This window comes from Cupressus sempervirens, chromosome 1 (genome assembly GCF_028749045.1).
Source record: "Cupressus sempervirens isolate cs-2001-9-10 chromosome 1, ASM2874904v1, whole genome shotgun sequence".
NCBI lineage: Eukaryota > Viridiplantae > Streptophyta > Pinopsida > Cupressales > Cupressaceae > Cupressus > Cupressus sempervirens.
This window is the reverse complement of record NC_143118.1, coordinates 106,563,694-106,585,499: the sequence shown is the minus strand read 5'-3', so window position 1 is coordinate 106,585,499 and position 21,806 is coordinate 106,563,694. Positions and strand designations below refer to the sequence as shown.

At 38.4% G+C, this 21,806-nt stretch overlaps 1 pseudogene; it reads left to right on the top strand.

Moving 5' to 3' along the window:
* LOC149576442 (uncharacterized) overlaps positions 1 to 15,754 on the top strand; it is a 48,243-nt pseudogene extending 32,489 nt beyond the window's left edge.
* The last annotated feature ends 6,052 nt before the right edge of the window (positions 15,755 to 21,806 follow it).

The window sequence follows — 21,806 nt, the reverse complement described above, 5'->3', positions numbered from 1 at the left end:
CGGCTACATTATTAGTGCAACTAAATTGGAGCCTAAAGGAGAAGTAGTACCTTACTTGTGCAGGAGAAAGCAACATCACATCCACCCCTGATCCATTCTTATTTCTTGAGTCATCAAAGTACATACTCCATATCCCACTCATATCTTCTTTAGTCCCCACAAGATCAAGAATTAGGGCATCCTTTTCTAATATACAATAGGGATTGAGGCCTATCTCAAGGGTTTCTGGCATAGGATCAAATTGATATGCATTAGCCCATTCATCTAAGAGAAAATTAGGTATCTCTACTAGGGAAGTAGTAGGCTCATTGACTATGTCATTCTCATCTGCTTCTAGGATAGTGCAATTCATGTTGATGAGATTAGGGGTATAGGGTTTAGTATGGTGGAGGGCTAGAGGCTCTTCTCTGATTGACACTTTGGCACCATATCTTGTCCTAAAAAACATATATGACCAATCAGAAGATATGTAACACCTATTTGGGTAGTGAAGTCTCTTGACAGACAAATGGCAAAATGTGGCTTGAACTTAACTACTGATATATCTTGAGTGATAATACTAGGGCATGCATGTAGGGCCATCTCTACATTCCTAAGGATCCCTACAATCTTGACAATACTGCCATCTAACTGTAATACATCCTTAACAATGGGCTCATATTTCATCCCCAAAGTATCAGCAATGCACCTATGCATCACTAAACTACTAGCCCCTGAATCAATCATGCAATTGAAAACTAGTTTTATCCCCTATAATTAGAGAAACATAGAATGGAGGAGGTCTGACCTTTTTACTTGTTTCTTCCCTATCTGATGGTTGCACTAGACTTGTGGCACTTTCCATACTAGGTGTCTGATCCTTTGGTCCAATACTCTCCAAATCTTGCTACAACAACCTCTTTTGCATGGGTATAGTAGCAACATCATCCCATATGGAAATATTCACATTTGTCTTATTCATTTGTTTTACCATGCTGAATGGAGTAGAGGGCACTTTGGTAGAAGCCTTGGGAGCTGTCCTTGCAGGAGGTTGAGGTGGAACAATCAGAGGGTCACTCACATCCTTTCTGACATTACTTTGCCTTTGCTGTTGAAAAACATTTGATTGATCATCTACTATTGATTGCTCATGAGGTGTTGTATTTGAAGTCGAGGCCTAATTAGGAGGATGAGGGGCAGCATCTTCCGTAGCTCTTCTTTTGCTCCTAGTATTGTGAGCAATGGAATCCTGGTTTACATTACAATGTTCCTCCACTTGATGATTCATAAAGGAGCAATCACCTTTCCTCTGCATATATGAGGTCTCCTTAAATTGGTCCTATTTGTATGATTGTCCTGCTGTAGGCTCTTGGATGGTCAAAGCCAAGTAAGATTCAACCTTCTGACACATGCAATGGGCATAGGAGTAGTTATAGGAAGGAAAAAAATCTTGATCCTAGGCCATGTTGTTTTGAGGGACTATGGCCCTACTTTGGTTTACATTGGAGGTTGAAGCATGACTACTTTCCCTACTTTGATCAAAAGAATTTTTCCCATAATTTTGATTTGGGGGCCTACCACTATTCATATTTTGGTGTTGCAATTGATGAGCTTTACTACCTTGAGCCTACCTTTCTAAAGTCACCACCTTGTTGCTCATTTTCTACATCATAGAGAAGCTATCCTCTAACTTCTTTTCTTGGCCTTGCAATCTCTTATCTATGTTCATCATCATGGATTGCATCATCTCCTTGATTTCATCTATTCCATTTGAAGATGTGGAAGGTTGAGGGACTAGAGCAAGGGATTGTGAGGTGGAAGCTGTGGGAGGAGGAGCCATTGCTGGTTGAAGGTTTGGGACATCAGGAAAGAAGGGCACAAGAAGCCTTGGAGCTAACTTCCCTCCTTGTATCAATATATTTTCTGCCCTTATTGCTGTGTCATAAGCATTAGGTAAGGTATCTCCTCCCATAGTTTGGATTATAGTGGAAATGTCACTGTTGAAAGCTCTGAGGTAATGCAAGAAGGCATTACCAAGGGTAGGTTTTAATGAAGCAGGTATTCTATCCCATGTCTTTTTAAATCTATAGTTGAAATCAGTCATACATTCATGGGGGGCTCTTTTTATAGTAGTCAACTATTCTAAAAGTGACAAATGGTTACTTTTATCCTCAAAATGTTTATATAGTCCTACTTCTAATCCATCCCAATCTATTATAGAACCATGAGCCAAACCTCTATACCATTGTAGTGCTTTTCCTTTCAGAGATTAGGCTATAAGTCTAACTGCAACGTCATCTTCTGTAATACCATGGATATTACAAACATTTGCAACCTCTTTAATGTGATTTGAGGGAGAGATAGAAGTTTCACTAGTAAATTTTGGTATACCTTCAAGTGCAGCTATCGGTATGTCATGTCTTTGGGAAAATAAAAGAGGACTTCCACCATTAAAGGTGGAAAAGGTATGGGCTCTAGGCTGTGCCATATAGACCAGTGGTCTATTGATATGTGCTGATGGCAACCTAGGCTAAGATCTAATAGTAGGAGGGGTAGAAATAGATCTTGCAGGTGTATTTTTTACTATTGCACTCCTAACTGGTGATAAAGATACTCTAGTCCTCCTTCTTCTAAGATTTGAAAATGAAAGCTCTTGGTACTAAAATTTACCTCTAGAAAATGCCCTTGTTTCAGCTTTGGGCATGAATTGCTGCAACTTTAGTTTGGAACCATATGTATTTTAAGCTTAGAGTTGCCAAGTACTTTGTAGAATGAACCAATTGAAGGCTTGAACACTGAAGCCAGTACTGTCTCTTTAGTATTGATCTTAAAATCTTTCTTCTTGGCACTAGTAGACTTGAAATCTTCTAATATATGTCCCATAGGGCATGCCAAAAACTGTTGTCATAGAGGTCTGCACCCTTGTCCAAAGTCTTACCTAAGGACAACCTTGTGAAACATGGAAACAACCTCCAAGCTATGGGACTTGAACTGTGAGGTTGAATCTCCAGAGAAGGCTAGCTTCCTCTTACTATTAGGGTGCACCTAACTATTCTTGGAGAGGAAAAGGGAGAAGGAGAGCATGAAAGAAAATCTACCTATTCTAATCTAAGGAGGTGATGCACCAAAATAGAGTGTTCAAACCAATCTCTGCCCATACATGCACTATTGAGCCATCATGACACCAAAAGATATACCCATTCAGACTTATTTTAATCTAACAACCACATGCAGATCAAAAAACCTAGATGAATGATACAAGGAAAGAGAAGATTCACTTATATATCATTCATAGGCCAGAAGAGATAAAGTCATGTAGATTACAAATATCTACAAAACACTAATAAGAGGAAAATAGTTCTTGCACTTTACATCAATGGTTGAAGGAGATAAGGCAGAATGCCAGATAGTTCAGAGGCAAAGGGAATTTACACATGAAATTATAGAGCAATATTAGAGAAGTCAGAGAAGGTTTGACCTAAACAAAATGTACAAAAATTGCCTTTATATTTTAGGCATAACTGAGATATTTCTCCACTGACATTACTCTACAACCACTGCATTGAAGTCCTACAGAGAATAATCATGGGGAAAATCTGATCTGAGTACAGATCTAGATGTAATGATATCCGATCTTTGTTGGAATAGGGCCCTAAGAAGATAGAAATGACATCATTAAATTTTTTGACCTAGTCGATAGATCAGATCAGAGGTGGTGGAGTGCTCTCCTAGGGGTAGCATTCATTCTAGAGTGGTTGACATTGATTGCAAGGATCAAATTGCGCTCGAAAACCTAATTTTCTAGTTCTAGCTTATGGATTAGCAAAATTAGCAAGTCAAACAAATCTGGCAAGTAGAATGAGCCACGTGGGCCAATGGTCTTTTATCCTCCTACGATCTCGCAAGGTCTTCTCATGGCTAACCACATCCAACTGACTAGCTATTCCACCTCCTCAAACCCTAACCACGATAATACATAACCACCAGATCAACCGTCAATGCTAACTATTAACACCTTGGCTTGGCCCACTAGGACATGTGTCCCTCATGTGGTTCCCCGTAATATTTAAAGGTTGTGTATTTTCAAAATGCGAGAATGCCCTGATCATTGATCTCTGCAAGATTGATGATCGCAAAAGATCCTCAAAAAGCTGTGCTTGCCCCCTCGAAATTCTTGGGCCCATGAGAAACTTGGCATTTGACTTAGCAACTACCCTAGCAACAACTAGCACCACCTGCAACAAAACTAACCCCACAAGGACACATAGCAACAAGGTGCTTTCTCGCATTTCTTATCTTCCTCGCATCTTGTTAATGCAGGGAAGCACTAGCCCTTGATCTATTTTGAATCTATGACAATCAAAGCTTTATGTGATTGTGTACGTAGTCAGCAAGACTGACCAATGAGATGCCCCTATTGTACTCTGACTCACCTGATAGATGCCACGAAAGATGGGCCATTGTTACCTCTTTTAGAAGGGTGGGCCCATGACGTCACACCAACCACGTATCGCAAGGGTGCATACCCGCATTGCTTAAAATCCTTGCAACTCCTTATTGCTAGTATGTACCAATCGTTGATCAGATTGCATCGAATGGTGCTCAAAATCCATAACTTCTAAACCTCTGGCAACATCTACCGTGATGTCACCTAGACGTGTGTCACCAAAGCACTTCCTCGCATTGTCAGGAAGTTTGTCGAAGCTCAGAATGTGAGAAAGTGGGCAGCAATCAAAACACCAGCTCACCTTGCCACCTTTTACATCCTACAACCCACAAGAAGGACATGGAACCACCTGCCACACGTCATTAAGGGGCTTCCTCGCAACATTTAAAGATCGTGTATTTCCAAATTGTAGGAAAGCGCCCACCGTAGATCTGAACCAAATCTATGGTGAGGAAAGTTGCATGCCCATGAAGAAAATTTAGGGAATAAAGAAATAACATAAGCTTTTTCCATTCATTTTTCAATATTTTTGGACCATCAAAATAATGTAAAAGATGGGAAGTAGCCGTTGGGTGGGGTCAAGCATTTGAAGTTCAAATTTTGGTAGGAGGCCAAAATGGATAACAAGACCTTTGCATATTGCATATCCACTGAGCATAACTAGCATTTTGAACCCCAAAACCTTTGAACTTAGTCAAAATCCTAAATAAAGTATGAGTCCTAGAGTGTCTCCTAGTGTTGATGGATGATGGATCTTGACAAGTCCTTTTGTCTTTTGTTATCATTTTCTTTGGTCAAACTCTGTTTGTGTCTTGATAGATTTGACCTTGTCATCTTTTATCAATTTGATCTTTTTGTCTTTTATCACTTTTTGGTCAAGATCCAAAGTCCTTCCTTACAAGGTTAATCTCCTAGACAAAATACTTTCCAAAGATTTCACCTAAGTTCAAAACCTTGGCTATACCCTTATCATTAGCATAACCATATTTCTAGTGTCCCTAAATGTCATTTTTACTAACCCTAGTGGTATATCCCCTTCATCTTGCAATTTTCCAAAATCCTAGCATCATTTCCACCAGCAAACTCTATCAACTCATTTATCAACTAACTTGTCTCCTTGATCATTTACCCTCATTTTGCATATCCCAAACATCATTATCAACCCTAACACACCACCCCTTACATAGTCCACCTTGCATACATGAACCTCTAGCATCATTACCAAGTGCAAAATCCAACCCTAACCTTCATTTTGCATACACTAATCTTCATTTTGCATACCCTTTAGTCAAAATCCCAAAACATCATTCACATTTGCATTTGCATAGTTTCCCTAGAACATTTTCATCTTGCATATTTAAACCCTACTTCATTTGGCACTTTTCTAGGTTGCATAACATCCCTAAACACCTAAAAACCTAGAAAAATCTCACATCTTGCATACCCACTTCCAGATCATCAAGTTTTGACCTATTTTCCCAATTGCACCCTTGTTTTACCAACTGCAAACTTCATGTGTGTAGTTGGTAGTTTTAGAGTGCACTTGGTAATTAGGGATTTCATTCTAGGTTCTAGAACACTAATCTACACTTCCATAGCCTTCATAGCATCCCAAAACCCCATGAAACACTCAAAATCATTCAAATCAATCATTTTTTGTATTTTAGGCATCCCGACACCTCTTTTTACCAGCCGCATACCTTATACTTACCAACTACTTACCTTTAGGGCCCCAAGTGCACCAAGGGCCCACTTGGTACTATATGAGCATATTTGGTAGTTTAGGTGCACACTTGGGAGACTGAAAGTCCATTTAGGTTTTCCTCTATTGCAATTTTATCCCTAGGTATCATGCCAGCACTCACTAGGACACAATAAGCTTAGAGACCTAAAGAACTTTACCACCCTTATTTTCTAAGGTAACGACACAACCAAAACCTTGTCCAAGACAAAATAAGAGTAAGAAAAACCAAAAAACCTTTGATGTAGACCAAATTGAGGCATCACAACCATTACTTGCGGACCACTTAAACATGTATCCACAAGATCACCATAATCAAGAGATGGCACAAAAAACCCTAAATAATGCACTTACCATGAGGTTTCCTTCAAACACTTCCACTACACATGGGATGGTTCAATGGAGTGCTAACTTTGAAACTATATTTGTTTTGATACCACTCAAAGGTGGAAGTGTACCAACCACACATGAGGATGAACAAATACATTCCTTTGAATTCGACAAACCCAACACAAGTACCTTCAACTCTAATACATCAAACACACAACAAGGTATTGTACACCTAAATTATGACTCTAACATTGATTATGGCATCACTATTGGTGAAATGGCTAGGGCATGTCAAGACAATTTTTTTTGTAAGAACTTCAAACTTTTGGCAGCCCAAGAAATTGTCAAATTTAACCCAAACTTGGAGGGGCCTAAGTCCAAACATCAAACCAACACAAAAATTGAACACATACAACCCATGATCAATTTGGACTTAGATAAGGGAAAACAACCTTTGGAGTTTTCAAACACAATAATAGTGCCTATAAGGTCCCATAAGGAATCAACCATCAAAATCCTTTAAAGTACATTTGAACACATCAACATTAATCCCTTGTTTGATGAACCACAACCAATGAAAGGAAACAAGGCTCTTCTTAAGTATCCTAAAAGGACATTAAGACTTGATCTCAATTGCATGGTGCAGCAAAAAGACATGCCTAAAGGGACTTGTACTCTAGGAATGACAAACATACCTTCTTTGGAGGATAATCAACAAAGTGCACCTTTGCTCCTAACCCTACCAAGTTTTATGACATCAAATGTTATGGAACCTCCCATGAGTACACCATGTGAAACATCAATTGCAACAATCCCTATTGATGCACAAAGGAAAAGTCTTATTGAAATTACACCTATTCCAAAGAAGAACACACCACATTGTCAAGTCAATATGATGTCCCAAGGAGAAGCCTCTAACACACAAAGGTGCCAAAACAACAATATTAACATGGTGATCAATTCTCAAGGACATAACCAACTACCCTAACAACATCAACCTACAATAGTCCAAGGACTTAATGTTTCCAACACACATTTAATATATCAACAACAACATCAACCACACAAACCTGAAGTGGTGCAAGCATCCAACATCCCTAACACACAATCTAATGTAAACCCACTTGACTTCCATGCAATGTATGCGCAACAATTCCAACAACAACAAGCCATGCTTGCTAAACAAAAAGAGTGACTCAAACAATAGTTGGAATACCAAAGACACCTTGAGTAACAAATTGCATATCAATAACATTTGTTACAAAAATAGCATGTGCCACAACAACCTCAATAGATACCTATACAACAATAGTCACATACATGGTCTCACATGCAAGCAATAGGTATCCCAACAACCATCACAACAAATGGTACAACAACAACACATGGTACATCAATCACACTTGATATCACAACAAGTGCTACATCAAATACCACAAGTATCCCAATATCTATCACAACAAGGACCCTTTTGTCTTTGAGGTACTAACGTACCTTCACCACCTAGTGACACATCACCAGACTTATCAAACACAAAAATGCCAGATTCGAGTAGACATAATTCTCACCATAGCAAATAGTCTACTCATAGACACAAAAGACTTGAAGGGAAAGCTATCATGAAAAACCCTAATGAACAGCTATTACAATAATTCAAATGACTTTCCAAACAAGTCGAGGCATTGGGAGTCTAAAAGAAATAGACTCTATATATAGAAAGGGATCTATGCCCTAATCCATTTAATAAAAGTTTGTATATGCCTCCATTCCCAAAACACTTTGAGGCTCCAAGATTCAAAAAATACTGAGGAAAAGGAAACCCCATTGATCACATCTAAGAATTTTGTGCCTCTTGTACTGAACTCAGTGATGATACCACCTACCTCATGAGATTGTTCCCTCATTCTCTAGGTGGGCCCACACTTGAATGGTACTCCAAACTTCTTGGTACTATCAAATCTTGGTCAGAGCTAGCAAAAAAGTTCTTCTCCCACTTTGCCTTTAACATTACAAATAAAGTGACACTTTTCGATTTGTGTTCAACTAAACAAAAGAAGGGAGAACCATTTATTACATTCTTACTATGATGGAGAAGTTAGTTAGTCAATGCTCACTAGATGTTCCTAAAGAACAACAAGTTAACCTATGCATTGAAAACTTAGTCTTCAACTTGATGTATGAACTCAAAATCAAAAGTCCAAGAACCATTTCTAAATTGATGAAAAAAGGGGCTAATATTGAAGATGCTCTTATATGTAAGGGAATCCTCAAGATAAACAAGGAAAACACAAACACCAACTCCTCCAATGAAAAGGAAATTTTTTTCTCCAAAAACAAGAATGTGACTAATGATGGCATCATGGATGCACGCACAATTAGCACAATAGAACCTCAACTCACTTTGAAAGGTGTAAACCCTACAAATTTGCCAACTCCCAATTAAACATCACCTCCTTAATAGAAAACTGAGACTTCCACATAGGATGGACCTCAAAGGCATCCTAGAACCAAAGATAGAAAATTTACACCCTTGGGGATACTTCTTGAGACTTCACTTCAATAGTTACTTAGTAATAACTTCCTACAGTTAACCCTGTATACACTAAAAATTGTCCTGAATGACTTTATTAATTTAATTAATACTAGTCACATTCTTCTACTTATTTAATTAAATTATTTTAATTAAATAAGTTCATTTTTGCCTAAGTATTTAAATTTAATTTAAATACTTATTAGCTCTAATGTGTTAATTTAAATTAACACATAATCCTCCACATATTCTTTTTTAAAATAAATTTTATTTATTTAAAATCCTCCATATTCTATTAATTTCTTCTAGACCTAAATTAAATTAAATTTAATTTAATTTAATTTTTATCCTAATTTATGAGTCTAAGAGTATGTGTACTCTTATGAGTTGTCATCATAAGGGTTTGCATTTCTTTTTAAGCACATGGTGTCTACAACTTGAGAACTTTCTACACACATGTGCCACCTCATCATTTTATCTTCCTAACCAAGGATATGAGATAAAGAGATAAGATGCTTAATTGTTAATCCTTATCCTTATCTTTATCTTCTAGACACCCTCTAGATGTTTCCTAAGAGTCTTTAAATAGAAGCCTTGTCTCAAGCATTGCATATAGAGAGGATTATTGGATTGCATTGATACACCATCGCTTTGAGTCTAGAATCACCACATTGAGAGCTTGCATTATAAGGTATATTTTCATATGGAGTTCATAGGCTGCATCTTAGTGATTTGATAGTTGGTAAGATTTACATTTTGTATTGCATCTTAGTTTTTGTTGTGCATGCATATTTAGTTTACATTCTAGTTTAGCTTTCATTCTAGCTATAGCTTGCATCTTGCATATTTAGTTTACATTCTAGTTTTAGTTTTCATTTAGTTATAGCTTGCATCTCTAGATAGTTTTCATAATTTCATGTTCATTCCGTCATAGAATACCTTTTGAGTGTGACTTCCTCCATAGTCATATCTTGAAAGTATTCTTCTTTTCATATAGTCTAGGATCATATTGCACATTCATTTTGCACTCACATTCACATTTGCACTTCCACACAAGGGATTTACTTATTGTTGTGTTTGTGAGAGCATACCAAACATACCCTCCATCAGAGATACACCAACAATGACTACACATAGCTGCCCTTGTTGAGTATAAGAGGTAGTTGGAATTTTGATTTGTTGGTCGCTTTTGTGAATTTCTTTTGAATTAGCTTGATTCCTTTGGCTTCCAGCAATTTTTACATTTTTTTAGCACACATTTTGGCACGCCCAGTGGGACCCACGTCCCTGATCTCGCTTCAGAAGTCTGCTAATACAATTTTCTACAGTTCGAATTAGCATTTTGTCATCTCTGATAGTCATAGTGTCGTCTGCGTTGCGCATCTACGCATATCAGCGTCTCTACAAATCAGTGTCTCCGAGAATAACAGTCTGCGCCACCGCCAAAAAAAAATCAGGTTCTTTTCTTTTTGCGTCTGCGTATTACTTATTCTGTCGTCTGCGCTTATTTCTCTGTCGTTTCCGCTCTGTGATCTGTCATCTGGGATCTGAAATTGGCGTCTCCAATTTTTATTTTAGCGTCTCCAATTTTCATTTTAGCATCTTCGCTTTTTATTTTAGCGTCTGCAATTTTCATTTTAGCATCTGCGCTCTGCACTTTGTCATCTGCGCTTTGTGCTTTGTCATCTTCATGTTTTAGTGTCTCCGATTATTAGCGTCTGTGACTGTTATGGTTTAAACTAATGGTTAACAGTTTTCTTGAGCATTTTGTGACTTTGCAGGTCGAGGATTTGTGTTAGAGGATGAACTAAAGTGCAAAAGACTAGGTCACATTTGAAATTGGAGCGTTTTAAACGGGTACATTTAGTATAGAGCACATTTGGATTTGGGCCTTAAAATGAACTCACATCCAAAGCCCCAAGAAAAATTAATTTCATTTCAGCATTTTCATTTCATCATTTCCATTTTCAGCATTTTCTTTTAGTATTTTATTTTCTGCTATTTAAAGTTGGAAAGAACCTTCTATGCTCTAAACACACGTGTCTTCAATTAGAGTAGCAAACCTAAATTTTTGTGGATAACGAACAAGTGTCTTTTAAAGCCCAAGTCCACTTACGTATTCTCTCCCCTCGCACCTTTGGGCGACCTTGGGTGCACAAGAAATAAGTGGATTTTTTTTTCATTTTATTAGGAGGCTTGCTTGAGGATTTTATCACCCCTTGGGATGACCTCAACTCCAACATTCTGGCGGAGTATAAAAATCAGGAGGTGAATCGAAAAACACCTCTCTTGAAAGTGTAAATATTGTCACTCTTGGCTAAGCCCCAAAGAACTTTATACCTTTGGGAAGTGAAGGAGGAGATTGGGTTATAGTTTCCCCCTAGCTATGTGGCAGTATTTCCTTTCATCTATAGAATTGGGCCTCACGTACCTAGTGTATATCGAGGACGCCCTTTAGCTAAGCCTTGTACAGCCTAGTATCAGCCTTATTAGGATTGTTGTTGTGTTTGGTGTGTTTGTTCAAATAATCCAAAAAAAAAAAAAAAAAAAAACAAAAAAAAAAAAAAACAAAACAAAAACTTCAAACAAGCCAAAAAAATGAGTGAAATTGTGAGGGAACCTTTTACAGTAAGATAGGTTACGTGAGGTCTCTTTGAAACACAGTCATCTTTTGGAAGTTTTGCACTAGAGTCACATTTTGAGTTTTGGTTGAGTTTATTTTTGATGTCAAAAAGTTTGAGTCTTGTTTTGTTCTTGCCATGACCAAAAAAGTCAACCAAACCAAGCATAAGAAAGTGGAACTGTCCAAACCCCCTATCTACAAAGAAAGGAAGAGACTAAACCACGGTGATAAACAATTCAGCTACGCGATCAAGGACTTTCAAAAAGAAGAAGCTAGGAAAGACCGCTACGATAGGATCACCTATAACGGAAAACTTCAAAACTGGTCTGCTTTCCCAGGTGTAAACCCAAGGTTCTTATTTCCCGTAAACAAAAATTGAATCAACCGTACAAGTGGCCATCATACATTCATCTTTCTTATTCATTTCCATTTCTTCCATCTTCAAACTTTCTTCTAAGAGAGCTAAAAACCTAAAAACATCTTTTTATCGTGACATTAGACCTTACATCCATAAGCAAACATCATATCCTAATCACATTCTCTTGTTTGGGACCACAAGTCAGTCTCCAAATAGCAAGCAATCCATTTAGTGTCCTATCTTTCCTATAAGATTATATTTGACTATCTTTGGTAAGAGAAAGATACTCAAGTCTTACTTATTTGGGATCACAAGTCAATCTCCAAATAGTAAGCAGTTCACTCAATACTTTACCTTGCTTATTTGGGACCACAAGTCAGTCTCCAAATAGTAAGTGATCCATTTGGTGTCTTATCTTGCCTACAAGATCATATTTGACTATCTTTGGTAAGAAAAGGATACTATTATCTTTCAATATCATTTTGTTTGCTAAACTAAGGTCTCTTGTTCAAATTTGGGTAGTTGACCCACTAATCATCTAAGGTTAAGAGCTCTCATTTTCATTTTCTATTTCTCTCATAAGCCTTCATTCATCATTTGGCCATTCTTGTATGGTAAACACATGATCAGGAAGGTTTACATTCAACCCCAAAACACATTTGTGGGAATCAACAAAGCAATTAGAAATGGAGAATCTTCCTCTCTTAGCTACAACTTCATTAGGGGATGTGATTCCCTCTAATCCGAACCTTGGTATGCCTAATATCCAAGAGCCACAACAACCTTTTCATAATGGCAATCCAAGTGATAATGATGAAGAAGTAGACCAAGATGAAGACCCTATTTATTTTGGTGATATTTCTAGTGAGGTTAAGACCTTCCTTGCAGACCCTTACAATGTAGAGATGATGGAGAAATCCATTAAGGCAAACAAGAACGACATATTCTTAAATCTGATCAAGGATGGTGTTAACGTTCCTACAAGTTTTGATGAGAACATCCTATTTAATCAAGTCAAGAAAGGTGGTGCTCCCTTAGCACCTAGTTCAAGTGCAATACCAACATCAAGCAAAGGAAAAGGACCTACGGTGACAACTAGTGCAATGCCCACATCTAGCACTTCACCACAACCAACGCTTCAAACCAACCCTGATATCTTTCAACAATTCATCAATGCTCTATCAAATTTTTCCACATATGCTAATGCTCCACAAAACATCTCAACAACTTCAAATGTAGGAGGCCTTGGTATTAGTCAAGCACCAACTCAACCAATGGTCATTTCTACACAGCCTACACCTTCACCTCAGTTGCATGTGCCTACGACCATGATAACAACATCGGCGCCAAATGCAATGAGTGCATATTGACAGGGTGGTTCAAATGGAACAACTCCACCACCCCAGTAGTCACAAGCCCAAACGAACTCACAAGTAACACATCTCACTCAAATAATCCATGAACTACAAAATGTGGTGCGCAGTACAAACAATAAAGGGGTAAGACACTTGTCTCTTGATGAGATCTGTCCTTTTGATAAATTTGTTCCTGTTACTCCATTCTCGGTTGGTTTTGAGATTCCAAAGTTTGATAAATATATGTGAAAAACATGCCCTATCGCACATGTAAGGGAGTTTTATATTTTGTGTCAAGAGGTGGCATACAGTGATGATTACCTTAAGAGACTCTTCCCACAAAGTCTCGGAGGCCCTGCATTTGAGTGGTTCATAAATCTACCTAAGGATTCTTATACTACCTTCGATGAATTGGAAAATAAGTTCATAGCACAATACTCTTACAACACGGACAATCAGGTTTCATTAAGTGACTTGTGTAATACTAAGCAACAAAATGGAGAAACTTTTGCCAATTTCTTGCAAAGATGGAGACATCTTGCTAGTCGTATGCCATACAAAATTGAGGACTCTCATCTTGTAGATATGTTCATCAAAAATTTGATACCTGAAATGTCCTTTCACTTGAAAATGGCGAGTCCTGAGGACTTTCCTACTCTAATAAAAAAGGGTAAAAACATTGAAAGTGGACTTTTAGAAAAAGGCACCATCAAACATTATAGTTCTTCATCTTCCCATAATGAATCAAACAACGATAACAAGCCTAGATCATGGTCTAAGAATAGGGGTGTTACACACGATGGTGTCACGGATGTCAAAAACCTTCGAGGAGGTAGCAACAATAATTACCGCAACCGTAACAACAATAACTCAAATCAAGACAACCAGGGTAATCAGCAAACTCGATTCTTTCCACGTAACAATTACAATCGTGATTATGATCGAAGTAGGACATTCACCAACTTCCATGAACCATTGGAAGCCATCTTTCAAAAGGTGGTAGATCATAACTTAATGGTGTTTCCTAATACACATCCTTTTGATGAAAATCAACCAAAACCTAGGTGGTATCAAGAAAATGAATATTGCAAGTACCATCGCGTCAAAGGACATGATACCAATAAGTGTTTCAAACTCAAAGTGTTTATCCAAAACCTTGTTGATAATGGAGAAATTGAAGTGGAAGGAGGTCCTTCCTCTAAAAATGCTAAGTTGAAAATATTTCAAAAGCCATTTCCCGATCACAACGATAGTAACAATAATACAAATCAAGCCTCCACATCAAACAATGTACCTTATGATTACTCTACTAACCACATATCAAGGTTTGACTCCTTGTGTGGTAAAATAGATACCAACGATATATGTGGTTTTGACTCCTTGTGTGGTCACATCGAAAGGGTAGACACTCATGTGAATACCCTTGTCTTACAAGCAGCTGATTGTGATGCAATCACTCGACGTGGAAGACTCACTTTGCAAGCAGCTACTCCCAATAACAGTAGTTCACCAGCTCCACACGCGCTTGCTACGCCATCCACTCCACAAAGGCCCACTTCACGCTATGATGTATTATCCCAACTAGGTAAGACTCCTGCACAAATATCCATCCTTGAGCTTCTTACCACCTTGCCTGTACATAAGGAAATCTTGGAAAAGGTCCTTTTAGAGTCCTGTGTCCATGATAATATTAGTGCCGCCCAATTTACTGCCATAATTGGAAACCTTGTCGCTCAACAACATTTGGTCTTCACAGATAAATATTTCCAAGCTCCCAATCCCAACCATAATATGTTGCTCCATATTGAAGTCCTTATACAATGCCATAAAATAAAAAGAGTCCTCATAGACAATGGATCCGGTCTAAATCTTTGTACATTAAAGATGATTCATTTCTTGGGACTTCCAGAGGATCTCCTTGATTCTAGTAAAATAATTACTATAAAAGCATATGATGAAAGAGAAAGGGAATCAAAAGGAGTTATTATGTTTCCTCTCAAAGTTGGACCAGCCATTATCAATACTGAATGTCATGTCCTAGATTTAGATTTTCCATATAACATCTTGCTTGGTAGACCATGGATACACACTCTCAAAGAAGTGCCTTCCACATATCATGAATGTTTGAAATTCCCACACCAAGGGAGAGAAGTTACAATTCCAGGGGATCCTACACCTTTTGAATTTTGTAGAAGATTGGAAGGTACCCCGGCAAATCTTTGTCCTATAAGTGAGTTTTTTGCAGTCATACCTAAGCCCCTTGTCATTAAAGAAACTGCTTCCCTTCCAATACCAGAAACAGCCCATGAGAGTTCAAATTCTCGTAAAGGAAAAGAGAAAGTTGAAGATGTTAAAGTTAACACTACAGGGAAAAAGACTACCTTTTTATGACTTGGGAATGGGAGAGTATAAGTTTGAAAATGCCTTGTGTGTGGGACAATTACCACTCTCCCCTCGTTCCCATGGAAAGCCTTCACAGTTGCCATCCTCTACTGATAAGGAAACCATGCAATTTAACAAAACAACATTTGAACATTGGGGTTCCCTTAGTGATGAACACATGGAAGATAATATTTTGGATTGGTTATATTATGATGGCAAAAACAAACCTGTGGAGTTTCCTAAGGATAAATATGTCAAAGCACTTCCCATTGTTGAAAACATGGGATATCATGGTACTGGTCTTGGCCCAAATGAGAATGGAATTAGACAACCCCTAGAAGCTAATAGCTATCCTAAAAGATGTGGTTTGGGTTCCCTCAAACCTAAGGTTACCTTTGCTGACAACTATTTGGCCAAACCTGAATCTGAGACTGAAGAGGAGGAATTCTACGAAGTGCCTTTCCAATACGTCGAAGATGACCTAAATAATCATGTCCATACCATTACCATAAATGACCTTTCATCCATTGATCTACCTCTCATTAACCTTGACATGGTAGACTGGGACCTTCAAGATACGCCACCAAGTTTGGACATTTGTAAGTCTGATGAGGCAGTGATGACACTCTTTGGCCTTAAAGATCTTCGAGATTACGAGCATGAGATCCAATATGATGAAAAAGCCTACTTTGGTAGCCAAATCAACTCTCTTAGTCACAAAAGTGAAAAAGAAAACAAAAATAAAAAAATCAAAGAAACATCCTCTAGTGAAAACCCTTCTAGGGCACTTTTGGATGAGGAAAAGGATAAAATAAAGGACGCATCTTCTCGTGAAAACCTCTTAGAGGCGCCAGAAGAGGGAGAGTTGAATTTTCCATTCAAATCCTTGCCACTAGAAAAGTCATCTATTTTGAATGAAGACACTATTGCAATAAACTTGGGAACAGAAGATAATCCACAAATTACCTACATTGCTGCCACCTTGAGTCCTGAAGAACAAAAAGCTATGACAATATTCTTGAAAAAAGGAAAAATCAACCTTGCTTGGACCTATAAAGATATGCCTGGATTGGATAGAGACTTAGTGGTACATCATTTGACAGTTGATCCCAAAATTAAGCCAGTAAAAAAAAAGTTGCGTAAAATGCATCCTAAGGTAGCACTTCTAGTCAAGGTAGAATTACAAAAGATGCTTGAAGCAAAGTTCATTCGAACCATTGATTATCCCGAGTGGATCTCTAATATTGTTCCTATGGGAAAAGCGTCTGGGGGCATTCGTGTTTGTTCTAATTTTTGAGACTTGAATCTCTCATGTCCTAAGGATGATTTTCCACTACCCAACATAGACATCATAGTGGATCTGATGGCTGGACATGAGATGTTGTCTTTGATGGATGGATTTTCCATCAAGATTGCAGAAGAAGATCAACATAAGATGACATTTATCATGCCTTGGGGAACCTTTTGTTATCAAGTCATGCCCTTTGGTTTGAAAAATGCTGGCACCACATACCAACGCGCGATGACTACCATATTCCATGATCTTCTACACATCATAATGGAGGACTATGTTGATGACATTTTAGGAAAATGCAAGACTAGAGAAGCCCACATTGATGTCCTTACTACTATTTTTGAAAGATTGGAAAAGTAAAAAGTGCGCCTTAATCCAAAAAACTGTGTATTTAGGGTCAAATCTGGTAAATTATTAGGTTACATTGTATCCAGAAGAGGAATTGAAGTAGACCCTGCAAAAGTAAAGGCCATCATGGATATGCCTCCTCCTTCCACATTAAGAGAGCTTCGCAGTTTTCAAGGAAGATTACAATCAATCAGAAGATTTGTGTCACAGTTAGCTGATAAAGTTCATCCCCTTCAGCATTTGCTTTGTAAAGGAAATCAGTTTCAGTGGGATTTCTTATGCCAAAAAGCATTTGAACAAATCAAGGCATATTTAACTAATTGTCCAGTTTTAGTCCCTCTAGTAGCAAGACGACCATTGATCTTGTACATTTCAGCTACTTCATTTGCCTTAGGAGCACTCCTAGCACAATTAGATGATAATGGAAATGAACAAGCCATATATTACCTTAGTCGAACACTAGTGGGTTATGAGCTGAATTACACTCCTATTGAAAAAGCATATTTGGCCGTAGTCTTTTGTACACAGAAACTACGCCATTATATGCTTAATCATGCTACATTTCTCATTGCCAAAATTGATCCACTCAAATACCTATTGTCAAAAGCCACCCTCACTGGTCGAGCAGCAAGGTGGGTCTTAATCCTAAGTGAATTTGACATTGTGTATAAGGAGCGTAAAGCTATTAAGGGACAAGTAATCGCAGATTAGTTAGCTGAAGCACCTCTTCTAGGCAGTCACCCTATTGTGGAAGACTTTCCAAATGATACCATTATGACTATAGCCCCTAGTATATCATGGAAACTATTTTTTGATGGATCCTTTACATGAAAGGGATCAGGGGCAGGAGTTTTATTTGAAACACCACAAGGGGATTTAATTCCTAAGTCCTACAAAATTTCATTCCCTTGTACAAATAACATAGCTGAGTATGAAGCATTAGTGACAGGAATGTGTCAAGCCATTAAATGGAATATTAAGAATCTTCTTGTCTTTGGAGACTCACAATTGGTTATCAAACAAGTGACTGATGAATATCACACCAAAGATGAGAAATTGCTGCCCTACCGCCGAATAGTTGAGAATCTTAAGCAACACTTTAGAGAAATTATCTTTCAACAAGTTCCAAGGGCTAACAATAAAGTAGCAGATGCCATGGCCACTATTGCTACTATGATTGCCATGCCAGAATATAGTCCAAAATGTGAGTTTCTCGTTGAGAATCTTCTTACTCCTGCGTATGAACAGAATGATTCTGAAGTGGTGTGCGAGATTGTTGGTCCTGAGTCTCCATGGTATGCTGATATCTTTGCCTATCTACGTCATAAAACTATTCCCATAACCCTCACTCCAAACCAAAGTAAGACCTTTATTCGTCGAACCACTCGCTATACCATTATAGGTGATACCCTTTTCCAAAAACACTTTGATGGAACCCTCCTCTGATGTCTCAATTCAGATGAAGCCAAAATGACATTAGAAGAGGTTCACCAAGGGATTTGTGGTGCCCATTCTAGTGGCTTTACATTAGTGAAAAAGCTTCTTAGGACAGGTTATTATTGGCCCACTATGGAAGCAGATGCATATCATTTTGTGAAAAGATGTATCTCTTGTCAGCAACATGGCGATTTGATACACGCTCCCACCCAAGACTTGCAACCTACCATCACACCATGGCCCTTTTCTCGCTGGGGATTTGATCTTGTTGGTCAAGTGTATCCTAATTTCTCTAATGGCCACAAGTATATTATTGCCGCAACTGAGTATTTCACGAAATGGGTTGAAGCCATTCCCTTAACCTACATCACCGGCAAGCAAATTTCTAAATTTATCCTAAACTATATTATTTGCCACTTTGGTATACCTCAAGATATTATCTCTAATAATGGAACCCCATTTAAAAACCAAGAGGTAGCCACATTATGCCAAAAATTTGGAATAACCCATCATTTCTCTACTAGATACTACCCTCAAGGCAATGGCTAAGCTGAAGCCACAAATAAAACCCTCCTAAAAATCCTAAAGAAAAATGTTGATGCAGCTGGCCGTAATTGGCATCTCTAGATTGCTCCTACACTTTGGGCTTATCAAACCTCCATTCGCACCCCCATAGGAGCCACTCTGTTCTCCCTCGTTTATGGTACTAAAGCCATTTTACCCATTGAGATTGAGTTACCCTCCCTTAGAGTCTCTCTACAAAACCTCATATCCGATGAAGAATACCGAGTTGCTCGCTTGCAAGAGTTGGCACTCCTTGATGAGAGATGCTTTCGTGTCCTTAACCACCTCCACGTATATCAACATCACCTCCAACTACAATATAATAAGAGGGTCCAGCCGAGAGAATTTAAAGTGGGTGATCTAGTGCTACAACATAATATGAGGAATCTCTAGAACTATGAAAAGAAAGGAAAATTTGAGGCAAATTGGCTAGGTCCATTCGTTGTTACAGCCAAATATGGTTCTGGGGCATATCAAATTGCTACACCTAAGGGAGATCCGCTCCCTAAACCTGTAAATATTCAGCATCTCAAGCGCTTTTATGCTTGAGCATTTGTAGATCTTGTACAGTCTTTAAAATTCCTGAAAAAAAAATAAAATAAAATAAAAATGCCAATCCATTGTCTATCCAAACCTTTCCTTTCATGTCCGACCATTATTCCTTCTTTTCCATTTGTGCAGAGTAATACTTAGTCTTTCGCTTGTTGCTCAATCCAACAAAAGACCTCTTGTCTGCAAGGCCTCATTTTCATTTCCATTCTAGCATGCTTCCTATCAAATGGTTGTTTAATCGCATTCTGTTGCACACTTTTATGATAGTGACCACACTTGTATACACATAAAATCAACTTCAGGAGGCTTGACGATTTAGGAAGTTCATTCGTTTCACAAACCCCTGCCAGAATCACACAATCATATTATCATAAAACACTTGATCCAACATTTTCCCCATAGGTTGAGTCCTTCCTGTAGGCAATGTGGGGACTTTCACTTTTCCAGACTTAAGGCTCTTGGTAGGAACTGTGAGATAAATGAATGCTTGGTCATGAGGTCTCTTTTGTTTGGTTTGCCATATTTTTTATGTCTTTTATGGTTTTTACTATGTGTCTGTCTCGAATATTAATGCCTGCCGCAATGGGGGCAATTACGCAAAGGAGCTTTAACATTTATGCTTCTATAGCATGTAATGTATACACTCTTTTGCAAAATAAAAATAATGGTGTGCTCTCCATATAAACACAATAGAATCCCTTGATTTCACTTAGTTAGGGTCCATGTAATATAGGGTTTCATTTGAGTCATGCTTGAGACAAGGTTCTATTTATTTCCTCCTCCTATGCTATGCTCCTAGATCTTTATGGATGATGATTTTGACAGATATTCATTAGATTGCATCTTTAGATGCAGTGTTCATTTTTCATCCTTTTAAGTCACATAAATTGTTCAGTATGGATTGCATTAGTTTACTCATCAAATTAAGTTTCTTAGTGCTCATTAGATAATCTAGTTCATTTTAGCATTAACATTACATTTAGGGGCACATACATATCATAATGCATAAGTCTCATAATCGCTAGCCAGTCTGCATCACACATGCTAAGCATCATATAGTATATAGAAAAGATACATCACATCCTGCATCATAAATGTTAGTCTCATAAGCATCACATAAAATCCATACATATGCATCATAAACACTCATAAGCATATAGAATCATCAACCCATGTCATGTATATATATCACAAAAGAATCGATGTCTGTACAGTCCAAATACATATAGAATCATATAGTACAAATGCATCATCTGTACATATCTGCCAAAAATATCGTATCTCTATACAAAATCCAGGATCCATGCTTTGAGGGTCCTGCTCCTCCTATATCACCCCCTCGAGGTGGTCGGCTCTGCCCTACTGACTGCTCTGATCTGGCTCTGCCACCCGTGGTCCAGGAACTAGCCCCTCTCTCAAAATTAGGCTGCCGTTGGTCGGCAGGTATGGCATCATGATACAATGACCTATAATAGGCTGCCTCTCATACTGCTCATGCCTCAGATCGCCTGGATGAGATGGCCTCTTGCATCACTGTCATGCTAGCCCCCAGCATAACCATCCACCTCGCTATATCTCACTACCTGCGATACTCATCAACCTGAGCCTGATATGTCACTCGCTCAGCATGCAAGGTAGCCACCTCTCCCTGTAACCTCGCTTGCTCCTCAGGATCAGCATGCACTGCCATACCCGCAAAATCCTCAGTATCCACCCATGCCTGTAAGGCTGCTAGTGCCTCTTGTGTGCTATCTACTCTGACTCTCTGCAACTGTACCTCTGCCTGTAGCCTGGCAACCTCTACCCGTAGACTATCTCGCTCAGTCCTGACTATGTCTGGCTCCTCTCCCGGTACCTGTCTCTGTG